General features: G+C 42.7%; 1 pseudogene; it reads left to right on the forward strand.

Annotated features, from left to right (window-relative positions):
• Nucleotides 1–5750: 5750 nt before the first annotated feature.
• LOC103070641 (protein FAM92A1-like) lies at nt 5751–8191 on the forward strand (annotated as a pseudogene).
• Nucleotides 8192–12963: the final 4772 nt, after the last annotated feature.

The raw sequence follows: 12963 nt of genomic DNA on the forward strand, positions 1-12963 counted from the left end.
AATCATGTGCCACCTGATAGGATGCAATGAGAAGAATGCCATGTCACTTCTCTGATTTTCCTGTTGAACATGCAGTCTGAATCCAATCATGGAAAACATTAGACAAACCCAAACTGAGGGCCCAAACTGAGGGACATTCTACAAATTAACTGGACCGTAATCTTCAAAAGTGTCAAGGTTATGAAAATTTAAAAAGGACTTAAGAGACATAACTAAATACATGTGATTCTGAATAGATTCTTTTGCCCTTAGAAAACTATTGGGACAATGGGTGATACTTGAGTGGGACCAAGGATTAGATGGTAGTGGTCTAAAACTGTTAATTTCCTGATTTTGATGGTTATGTTGAGAATATGTAGGAAAATACTCTTGTTTGCAGAAAATACAACTAAAAGTATTCCGGTGTGAAAGTTCTCTGTACATAGTTGGAATTTTCTATTAGTTTGTGATTGTTTCAAAAAGAATTTTTTTTTAATTATTAAAAAAATACAACTACATCTCTAGCACCTAGAACAGGCACGGCATTCCAAGGGCTCAGTAAATATTTGTTGAAGGAATTAATGAACTATATAAACAACTACAAAAAATACATGCTTAGAAATAAAGACATCCAAATAGTAACAGTGGTTTTTTGGAGGTATGGATTTATCATAGGTATTTTGGGTATATTTTTTATTTTATGCTTCTGTTTCTTAAATTTTCTGAATCAAGCATGTTTTTATTAATTGTTAAATTGGTCAGGCTGCTAACTAGCTAAGAATAATATTTTAGAAGCACCACAGTCTCATCCTTGGGTTTCTGGATTCCGACATTTGATGTTATCAGTTACTTGGACCAGACCCTTGGAAACTGCTTCAGTCCTCCCAAGTACCTAGAATACCAACACTATAGGTTAATTATTACTGGGATATATAACTTCCTGGTATCTAGAATATTCTTGCCCATTACTCAGGGCTCCCTCCTTCCCAGAATCATGTCCTGAGTCATAGAATCGGTCATCAGCTGTTCAGTGAACGTGTAATCATAATAAGGGGTTTGGAGAGTTTTGTGGGATGTTTAATTGACGTTAGGGAAAGGACTGGAGAATTACTCTGGATCCAGATTTCCAGTGACCAAGACATTCACATCCCTTGGATACTACTGAATAAACATTGGTAAATTCTGATGAAAAGAATCCTGTTTCTGGGCTCTGGGTGGACTGTTATCACATAATGGATATGTTGATTATGTTTCTCTTGTATTGATTATATTTTGGATCAGTGTCTCCATGATGGGATTTGACAGATGTCTTAGTTCCTTTAATAACTCGTTTACATGTCACCTCTTAAAATGAACAACTTCTGCAGTTGGTTGCTGTGCATAGTATGCAGATTTAATTAACATTTAAATTTTATATTTTAATAGGTAATATATGCCAATAGTCAAAATTCAAAAGGTACAATGGGGTGAAAAGCTCTCTCCCATCCGTGTCACCTAACCACCCAGGTCCCCTCCCTAGAGGTAACTGATATCATTCCAGGGAGATACACATACATACACACATATTTTTCACCCTATGTAATTTTTTAAAAATTTTTTATTTATTTATTTATTTATGGCTGCGTTGGGTCTTTGTTGCTGTGCGTGGGCTTTCTCTAGTTGCCGCGAGCGGGGGCTACTCTTTGTTGTGGTGTGTGGGCTTCTCATTGCAGTGGCTTCTCTTGTTTCAGAGCACGGGCTCTAGGAGTGCGGGCTTCAGTAGTTGTGGTGTGCGGGCTCTAGAGCACAGGCTCAGTAGTTGTGGCACACGGGCTTAATTGCTCTGAGGCATGTGGGATCTTCCCAGACCAGGGCTTGAACCCGTGTCCCCTGCATTGACAGGCAGACTCCCAACCACTGCACCACAAGGGAAGCCTACCCTATGTAATATTTTATGTACTGTTCTTCACCTTCCTTTTTTCACCAAGAATCTGTCTTGGAGGTAATTTTACATTAGTATATAAAGAGCCTCCTTTTTTTTTTTTTAAGTACACAGTATTCCACTGAATGAATGTGCCATCACTTTTGTAACTAGTCTCTAACTAATGGACACTAAGATGGCTTCCAAACTTTCACTATTACACGATGTTCCATGTACCTAAGTTATTTTGCACATAAGCAAATATATTTTTAGGATGAATTCCTAGTAGTGTGATTGCTAGGTCAAAGGTATATGCATTTTTAATTTTGATAAATATTGATATATTGCCAAATTGTCTCCCTTAGAGCTTGTATGAGAGCTTCACTGAATATTAACAAACTTTTGGATTTTGCCTATCTGGTTATGAAAAAGGATATGTCAGAGGAGTTTTAAACTATATTTTCCTTACACTGAGTGAGGTTGAGCAACCTTTCATGTTGACTTCCTTTTCTGCATAATTGGTATAGCCACGGCTCCTTTTTCTATTGAGTTTATTTGTAGAAACACTTTATGTTTTAGGAAAATTAGCCTTTTCTGTGATACAAGCTGTAGATATTTTATACCAAATTGGAGTATGTCTTTTGACTTTCATTATGATAGTTTTCGCCTTGAGAGCTCAAACTCTGGAAACTACCTGGGTTTGAATCTTGGCTCTGCCACTCACTAGCTTGAGCAAGTAACTTAACCTCTCTGTGACTCAATTCATCAGTAAAGTGGTGATATTAATAGTACCTCACAGGGTTGCTGTAATTAAAAGAACAATATATGGAAAGGGCTTAGAAAATATGTGGTACATGACAAGGACTATAAAAAGTATTGTGGTTTTTTTTAATGTAGTCAAAGTTAATGCTGATTCATTTTAGGTGCCATTTCAAAGAAAAACATATTTGCCTTGGCTTCAAATTCTGGAGATAAAGTGAAAAAAAGAAATCATTCTCACTTTTGATAAGTAATACGCACTATTTACATATCAAGCCATCCACATAATAAAGGGTGCCCAGTCCATGGGAGTGTAGACCAAGCAGTGAGGTGCTTTATGGTCACTGCATTTACTACTCACAACCACTCTCTTCAATAAACAAGGTCCCACTGTAGAGCACAGGAAACTGTATTCAATATCCTGTGATAGGCCATAATGAAAAGGAATATGAAAAAGAATATATATATATGTCTAACGGAATCACTCTGCTGTAGAGCAGAAATTAACACAACATTGTAAATCAACTACACTTCAATAAAATAAATTTAAATACATATATTTAAATATTATATATACACTTGGGGAAAAAACCCGCTTCAGCAGGTATCATTATCCTCATTTTACCTATGAGGAAATTGAGGTTCAGAGGTGCCAAAAGACTTGCCCAAGGTCAAGTTCCTTTGTGCATTGATTTGCAAATATTCTTTAATCCTTTCTCTTGGCATGCTTGCTGCAGGTCCCCAAGGCATATCCTGTGCCTATACCCAGTTCCCTCAGTGAACACTCAAGAGACCCCTCTGGCTGGTTGTTTGCCATTCATTCACTCAGCAAGCCCCAAGCCAACTCCTTCTGACTTCCTCCCGTGACCCTGGCTCTTCAGCTTGGAATTCCTTTTGACTCCCGACACAGAGTTCATCAAATCTTACAGGTTCTCCCTCCTCTGAAATGTCTCACTCTACCCCTCCCTTCCATCCCAACTGCCACCACTATGTTTCAACCCTGACTATCTTTTGCAGGGACGGTAGATGGAGTAAGCTTCTAAGGAAGCTTCCAGCTGCCTTCCACAATCTTTCCTCTCCAGTTTCTTCTACAGTGCTGCCCAGGTGATTTCCCTAAACCACAGCTCTAGTCTTACCACTCCCCAACTCTCAAACCTTCAGAGGCTCCCTCTGCCAGCTCCTTACCCTTGACATTTGACCCAACCTATTCTGCCAGTTTTGCTTCCAAGACTCCCTACCCATCCAGCCAAAACGAATTCTTCACTACTCCATGAACAGGCTTCCAGTCAGCTTGTTTGCTCAGCTCAGGATTTCTCTCTCTGCTCTCTCTTCCAGGCAGCTCAAGCTTCAAGAAGCTGTCCTTTATTCTAACTATACTCACTTCTCTCCTTACCCTCATCACCTCTTCCCACTCCACACCCTTTCTTATACAAAATCCTTTAGAGGCGGTATCCTACTTTCCTTGTTATTTACTGAAATGCTTTCACACACAGGTACAACTGATAAACCCCACAACCTATTTTCTACTGGGTCTAGCCACTCACAGGGCCCTGGGTTAACAGGGCACATGGTGTGCCAGGCCTGCTCGTAGCAACAACCAAGCCTGGCCCATTTGAACCCAGCTCTCCTCACAGAACTGTGACTTCTGCATAGAGAACAGACCTGTGGTTGCCAAGGGGAAGGCGGGTGAGGGAGGGATGGAGTGGGAGGTTGGGGTTAGCAGAGTATAAATAGAATGGATAAACAAGGTCCTACTGCATAGCACAGGGCACTATAGACAATATCCCATAATAAACCATAATGGAAAAGAACAGGAAAAAGAATATATATATATATATATGTATAACTGAATCACTTTGCTGTACACCAGAAACTAGTACCTTGTAAATCAACTATACTTCAATAAAAATAAAAATAAACCAGATCTAGATTTTAAAAAAAAGCAAACTGTCACTTCTGGTCAAGGGCCCTTCACAGGCTTACATTTTTCTTTTAGATCTGACAGCTGTCAACTGATACCTAGAACAGGCACAGCACAAAGAGACCATTCTGGAAGTATTAGTGGTATGAACAAACTTTGCACTGGAGAGAACATCAGAACGTTAGATCAACTTCCTTGTTTCAACAGAAGAAATCAAGGCACAGAGGCTTCCCTGGTGGCGCAGTGGTTGAGAATCTGCCTGCCAATGCAGGGGACACGGGTTCGAGCCCGGGTCTGGGAAGATCCCACATGCCGTGGAGCAACTAGGCCCGTGAGCCACAACTACTGAGCCTGCGCGTCTGGAGCTTGTGCGCCGCAACAGTAAGAGGCCCGCGCACCGCGATGAAGAGTGGCCTCCGCTCGCCGCAACTAGAGAAAGACCCAACACAGCCAAAAGTAAATAAATAATTTTTTTTAAAAAATCAAGGCACAGAAAGGGAGGAGACTCGCCCTAGGTCACACAGCAAGAAGGAACCAGAACTAGATCTAGAAATAACGCCTCCTGACTGAAGTTCAGGGCATGCTCCTCTGCACCTTGGAGCCACGCAGACCTAGGGTGAGCAGCCTCAGCTACCAGAGGTCACAACCAAACACGTCACCAACAGTTCAACACGTGTTGCTTTCTCCTCACACTCATCTCAGAGCCTCCTTCGACCTTTCCACAACACAATCTTTCCTCGTCTCTAAGTAACAGTTTTAAAGGTAGGCATCTTCAGCGGCGAGTGGGCTTCCCTGTCAACCGGGTTGGACACAGAAAATACCCGGTGCTGGGTGGGGTTCCCACCGCTAGAGAAGAGGTAGCCTCGGAGCTCCCGGGGTCCGAACTCAGCCTCCGGCCCCGCCCCGGCCCTGCCCCCAAGTGCGCCCGGCCCCGCCCCAAGCGCGCCAAGCCCAATCAAGCCTGCAGCCGACTCGCTGCATCGTCGCCAGGCCTGGTCGGAGCCGAGCTCCCAATCCCCTCCCCCTCCCTAAGATCCGCCCCATTGGCGTAGACAGTCAGGAAACGCGTCCAATGAGAAGGAAGGGATGGCCGCCAAGGCCCTATCCGCTGAGACAACGCGAGAACGGACACAACTAACTGGCAGATTCTAGACCTCGGTCTTTCCGCGTCCTCCTACGCTTCGCTCCCAGTCTTGCCAACCCTGCGCCCGAGGGAGAGCCGATCAAGTAAGTCTACGCTGACTGAAGTACTGTTGGCGTCGGCCCAGGGGCGGCTGCTGCTACCCCGACAGAGCTCGGGGTGGGATGGGGGTCGGGGGAAGGCCCGAGAAAGGGGCGGGGAGGAGCCGAGCACGTGGAACGCCGGCACGACCCTGGCGTGGGTGGCTGGCTGGGCCGGCGAGCTCCGGCTGTGAGGGAGGAATCGGTGGGCGGGTGGAGCTCGCGCGTCTTGTCGGATCTGCCGCCGTAAAGACGGGGGGAGGGGGACGCCGAGTGTCGCCGCTTCGTGTCCGCCCTGAAGGAGCGTTTTTCTAAATCCTGATGTGAAGTTGCCACCCAACAGCTGCCAGTGGCTGGACTGCGGGCCCTTGGTGCCGGCTTACCTGAAAGTTCAGGTTGAGTTTGATTTTTTCAGACAGGTCAGCATAACAGCTAACGCAAGCGCCTCGTGAGTGCTTAGGCACTGCTAACTGCTTTACAGGCATTAACTAAGCTTTCCATACACCAGCCCAGTGAGGTAGGTGGTAGTGTAATACCTCTGTCAGACGCAGAAGAGCCCTAGTGAGGTTGTCGCTTACCCGAGGTAACTCGCGAACTAGTAAAGTGACGGAGCCGTGGGATGAACCCAAGCTTCCCGAGGTAACCTCCACACCGAGTTACGGTAGCGACAAAGCCACGCCTTCCACTCTAGCGCTCGCCGTGTCCAGGAAGCCTCGTCGTCTCCCCAGTCGTCCTTAGAAACCATGACACCCCGTCCCCGTGGACGGGCGTGGTGTGGTCCACAGACCTTGGCAGACGCAGAAACAGCCCAAAGGAAAGAAGACTGAGGCCACTGCTTCCTGGAGGAAACAAAAGTCCAAAGCCCCACACTCCAGATTTAAATAACGGTGGAGATTGTAGTTGAGGTGGTGTCCTGGGGCCGGACCAGCAGAGGTGGAATGCCGTTTCCCCCACGCAGTGTGTCTTTCTGGGCACCATGCTTGGCCCTCTAAGCTTCCGTTTCCTCATTTGTGAGGTAGAGTTTTAAATAAACGCCGACGCAGGGTGGCCACGGCAAGCCCCCTGTGGAGGCCATTTTGCGTAGGGCTTTTCAAAGCAGTGGCGTTAGCGTTTTCCACGCTGCAGTCCAGTAGCCTCTATAATCCCCATGAACCTGTCGCTGGATATTTAGGATGTGCCTCACTCATAAATGGTATAGTACTGCTGTAGTAGGAAATCTTTTTTTGTTTGGGGGATATAATTCACATACCATAAAATTCTCCGTTTTACAGTGTACGGTTTGGCAGGTTTTGTAGAATATTCGCAAGGTCGTGCGACCATCTTATTCCAGAACAGTTTCATCACCCGAAAAATAAGCACTGTGGCCCCGGCGCTGCCTAGGCCGAGGCATTGTTAGGCTCCAGGCCCAGGGCCGCGGGCCACGTGCCCAGCAGGATGTTGAGGCGGCTGCTCGGGTGCGAGAAGTGGAGCCTCCGCTCCGTGCTGAATTTCGGCTGTGGGCCGCAGCCAAGACCAGGCCCACCTCTCACAGAGGCCGGGAGGGAGGCTGCCCGCCACCCCACAAGCCTGAGGCCCCCAGGCCAGGCCTTTTCTGGGTGGCACCGTCGGAATTTGGCGGCCAGGCCCAGAAGGGCGTCTTGTGGGAGGGGAAGGAAGCGGTACCCGGAAACTGGGCCGCTCAAACCGCGAGCAGTTTGGAGAGCTGTGCCAAGTCTTCGGCGCGCCTGCGCAGAAAACTGCCCGGCTGCGAGGCAGAGCCGACTCTCCTGCGAGAGGGTCTCCGCAGAGACCCCAGATTTGAACAAGGCCCGGAAAAACCGCTGAGGAGTGTGCCGAACTTAAGGATTATCGGTATGCCACCGCAGTTTAGAGACTTGCGGCCGAAGGAACCATTGTAGAAATGAAACGGGATGACCTCACAGCGACATCAACATCAAAGAATGGAGAAGCTAAGCAGCTACCTGAAGTAGAAAGGACAAGTCAGCACACCCATCCGCTGGACCTGTTATTTCATGGCGAACCCACTTACAGAGAGCTACCCTGGATGTTGTGCAAACAACGCTCATCTGGAGGAAACTTGGCAGTTTTGAAAAGCAGAAAGTAAAGGATATAAAGACTGTATTTTCAGAATTTATCACTACTGAAATGCTATTTCAGAGCAAAGCTTCAGAGGTATACACTGGTGCCTACCAAAATATACAAAAGATTGATGAGAGGATTTGAGGTTTTCAGAAGCTCTAGGTATTCACCCGATTATCCATCTCACTTGTATATTGTAAGAGCAAATTCAAAGTTGCCTTTTCAGAGATTTTTTTAGCTAAGTGTCTGCAACAGGACAGGTGTCCACTTGTGGACTAAGAGGGGATCAACAAGAAGAAGATGAATTAGACATTACAGAAGAAGAAAATTAATTTTCCTCAGTACATATCTCATTTCCATTTTTATCTTAATATGACTCAGAATTCAGGATTGCTGAATTATAAAACTTTATTCTGGCTTGCTATGCTAAACATCAAAATGGAATGCTACTGAAAATAGGGGAGAAAAATGGAAGGATATTTATGCTGATCCAAAATGAAGGTTTTAAAAAATATTACACAGCCAGTCATTTCAACTTCCTACCTTGTGATATATGATCTTTTTGTATAACTCCCACACTTTTTTTTTTAAGATTATGGGTTTCAAAGTATTTCATATTAATGTACTGTACCTGCTTGGGAGTCCTATAGTAAAGTAGATATCAAAAACCAAAAGATCTGCCAATTCCATTTAGCTTCTTTTAGACTGACTCTGCAAAAGGATCCTATCTAGTCATTTTGATTAAATATAAATTCTATCCCATGAAGCTTTAAATAAAAAGACAAGTTTTCTTTTCTTGGAAAAACTTGTACTGAAACATGAAGTTTCATCATTTGATCTGTAAATTTACCTTTCAACAAGTGTATAATCAAACAGAATAAAGGAAATATGACACCAATATATCTATGTTTTACAAATGAACAAAGCATAAATTTTAGTTTAGAGTCACATTCAACTTGATTCTGGCTTTAAAACAAAACTGCTGTCATACTCATAGAGAACAGACGTGTGGTTGCCAGGCGGGAGTGGTGGGGGGGAGGTTGGGGTTAGCAGATGTAAGCTGTCATATATAGAATGGATGGATAAACAACAAGATCCTACTGTATAGCACGGAGAAGTATATTCAATATCCTATGATAAACCATAATTGAAAAGAATATTTTAAAAAGAATATATATGCATAACTGAATCATTTTGCTGTATGGCAGAAATTAACATGTTATAAATCAACTATACTTCAATTAAGAAAAATTTTTTTAAACTGTTGTCATACTAAAGTATTATACATGGTACTACAGCCTTTGGAAAGCTAGTAATTTGGTGGGATGTTGCCTAGAAAAACATAAACTAGAACACATGGAACACCATAAATCATTTAAAATTCTATAAGAATTTTTCTAAGCTACCACCTAAATAATAAAAAGATATAACAGTTATTCTTGGAAACATAAAACAATTTAATCAGAGTCTTTATCAACTCATGTGGGGTAACTGGAAAAAGCAATTATGCATAACAGAAAAGTAGACTTTCAAGAAGCTATAAAAAAAGGACCTGAACCTTTATACTCCCTGTTCTGTAACCCCTATTCCTTCAGCACCTGGAAAACCATTTCTTTCTTTCTCCCTCTCTGGGTTTGCCTATTCTGGAGATTTCATATACATCAAATAAATAATACAGTGTGTGGCCTTTTGTGTCCCACTTCTTTTATTTAGTATAGTGTTTTCAAGGTTCATCCACATTGTAGCATGCCTCAGTACTACATTCTTTTTATGGCTGAATAACATTCTGTTGTATGGATGTGCTGTATTTTGTTTATTGAGTCATCAGTTGATGGAAACTTGGATTGTTTACACTTTGGGACAATTATGAATAATGCTGCTATGAACATTACTGTCCAGATTTTTATATGGCCATATGTTTTCATTTCTGCTGGATTTTGCTAGGTCATATGGTAACTCTATGTCAGACCTTTTGAGGAACTGCCAAACTGTTTTCCAAAGTGACTGCAGCGTTTGCGTTCCCACCAGCAGTGTATGAGAGTTCCAATTTCTCCACATTCTCACCAATACTTGTTATTTGTGTTAGTTTTTTTTTTTATTATAACAATCCTGGTAGGTATAAAGTGGTATCTTATTGTGGTTTTTATTTTCATCTACCTATTGACTAATGATGAGCATCTTTTCGTGTTCTAAGTGGCCATTTGTATATCTTTGAAGAAATGTCTTCAGATTTTTTTCCTTATTTTTTAATTGAGTTATTTTTTTCTTGTTGAGTTTATATATTCTGGATGCTAGATCCTTATCAAATGTACGATTTAAAAATATTTTCTCCCATTCTGCGGGTTGTCCTTTCACCTTTTTTTTTGAAGTGAATGGTGTTGTTTCTTTTTTTAATTTATTTTATTTTTGGCTGCATTGGGTCTTTGTGGCTGCGCGCGGGCTTTTCTCTAGTTGTGGCGAGCAGGGCCTACTCTCCGTTGCAGTGCACAGGCTTCTCGTTGCTGTGGCTTCTCTTGTTGCAGAGCACGGGCTCTAGGTGCGCGGGCTCAGTAGTTGTGCCTCGCGGGCTTAGTTGCTCCATGGCATGTGGGATCTTCCCGGACCAGGGCTCAAACCCGTGTCCCCTGTATTGGCAGGTGGATTCTTAACCACTGCGCCACTGGGAAAGCCCCCTTTTCACTTTCTTGATAGTGTGTTTGCACAAAAATTTTTACTTTTGATGAAGTCTACTTAATCTATTTTTTCTTGTGCTTTGGGAGTCATATTTAAGAAACCATTGCTTATTGAAAGTTCATGATGATTTATACCTTTGTTTTCTTATAAAAGTCTTACAGTTTTAGAGCTTGGATCCATGAGTTAATTTTTATATATGATGTGAAGTAGGGATCAGATTCACTCTTTTGCAGGTGAGTGTCCAGGTGTCTGAGCAGTTGAAAAGATTATTCTTTCCCCCACTGAATGGTCTTGGTCAAAAATCAATTGGCATAGATATATGGGTTTACTTCTGGACTCTCAGTTCTACTCCATTGATCTATGTTGCTGTCCTTGTGCCAGTACCAGTGTCTTGATTACTGTAGCATTGAAATTGGAAAGTGTGAGTCCTCCAGCTTTGCTTTTTTTCCAAGATTGTTTTCACTCTTCTGTGTCCCTTGCATTTCTGTATGAATTTCAGGATCAGCTTCTCGATTTCTCCAAAGATGGCAATTGGAATTTTGATAGTGGTTGTATTAAATCTGTACATCAATTTGTAGACCATGTTAAGTCTTCCAATCCATGACATGGATGTCTTCCCATTTATGTAGGTCCTCTTTAATTTCTTTCAACAATGTCTTATACTTTCAGTGTACGAGTTATGCACTTATTAAGTTCATTAGTAAATATTTGATTCTTTTTGATGCTAATGTAATGTCATGCTATTGTATGGTTTTGTATTAATTTCATTTTTAGATTATTCATTGCTAGTGTATAGACGTACAATTGATTTTTTTATACATTTATTTATTTATTTATCTTTGGCTTCGTTGGGTCTTCATTGCTGCACGCGGGATTTCTCTAGTTGTGGCGAACGTGGGCTACTCTTCATTGCAGTGTGCAGGCTTCTCATTGCGGTGGCTTCTCATTGTGGAGCACAGGCTCTATACCCACGGGCTTCAGTAGCTGTGCCACTCAGGCTCAGTAGTTGTGGCTTGCAGGCTCTAGAGCGCAGGCTCAGTAGTTGTGGCTCCTGGGCTTAGTTGCTGCGCAGCATGTGGGATCTTCCCAGATCAGGGCTTGAACCTGTGTCCCCTGCATTGTTAGGCGGGTTCTTAACCACTGAGCCACCAGGGAAGCCCTGATTTTTATATATTAATCTTGTATCCTGCAACCTTGCTTAAAATCATTTATTAGCTCCAGTAGTTTTTGTGTATGTGTGTGTGGATTCTTTAGGATTTTCTGTATGTATAACATCATGTCATCTGCCAAGAGAAATAGTTTTACTTCTTCCTTTCCTGTTTGCATGCCTTTTATTTCTTTTTCTTGCCTAATTGCCCCTGGCTAGAACTTCCAGTACAATGTTGAATGGAAATGCTAAGAACAGACATCCTTGTCTTGTTCCTAACCTTAGGAGAAAAGCTTGCAGTCTTTCACTATTATGATGTTAGCTGTGGGGTAGATGCCCTTTATCAAGTTGTGGAAGTTACTTCTGTGCCTAGTTTTTGTCATGACAGGGTATTGGATTTTGTGTGGTGTTTTTCCTGCATCTCTTGAGAAAATTACTTGGAGGTTTTTCCCCTCATTTATTCTGTTAATATTGTGTATGGCATTGATTGGGTTTTGTATGTTGAACTTGGGGTAAATCCTACTTGGTCATGGTGTATTATCCTTTTTATATGCATCTAGATTTGGTTTGCTAGGATTTGGTTGAGGATCTGTGGCTGTGTCCATAAGGTAGGTTGATCTGTAGTTTTCTTGTCTTGTGACAAGAAAACTCTGTCTGGTTTTGGCAACAGAGGACTACTAGCTTTAGAAAGTGAGTTGGAAAATTGTAGTAAATATCTTGCATATAATTCTTACAACCTTTTGGATTATTTTCTTCGGATCTATTCCCAGAAGAAGGCATGTACATTTAAATTACTTGATAATTATTGCTCAATCATTTTCCAAAAAGTTAAATCATGTTTGTTTATTTGTTTGAGATTAACGTTGTCTTTCTAGAATAATGGTCTCTTAAAAATTATTATTCTTTATCCTTCAAGTACTTGAAAGCTTGTGTAAAAGGCAAAGCCAAGCTCAGCCTACCACAACACATTTAATGTCTGTGCCTGGCAGAGTGGCTCCAGAGGAGCTGGGATTCAACATTTCACCCAGAAAATTATAATTGAGCGCTTCCTGTCTAGAGCAGGGTTTCTTAACCTAGCAGCACTATTTGGGGCTGGATAATTTGTTGTAAGGTGCTGTCCTGTATTGTAGGATTACAGCATCCCTGTAGGGATTAGCAGCATCCCTGGCTTCTACCCACTAAATGCCATAGCAGCCCACCCTTCCCTGCCGCCTAGTTGTGGCAAACAAAAATGTCCCTGGACATTGCCAAATGTCCCCTGGTGGGTGAAATTGCCCTTGGTTG

The sequence above is a fragment of the Lipotes vexillifer genome, unplaced genomic scaffold, assembly GCF_000442215.2.
Source record: "Lipotes vexillifer unplaced genomic scaffold, Lipotes_vexillifer_v1.1 scaffold39, whole genome shotgun sequence".
Lineage (NCBI taxonomy): Eukaryota > Metazoa > Chordata > Mammalia > Artiodactyla > Lipotidae > Lipotes > Lipotes vexillifer.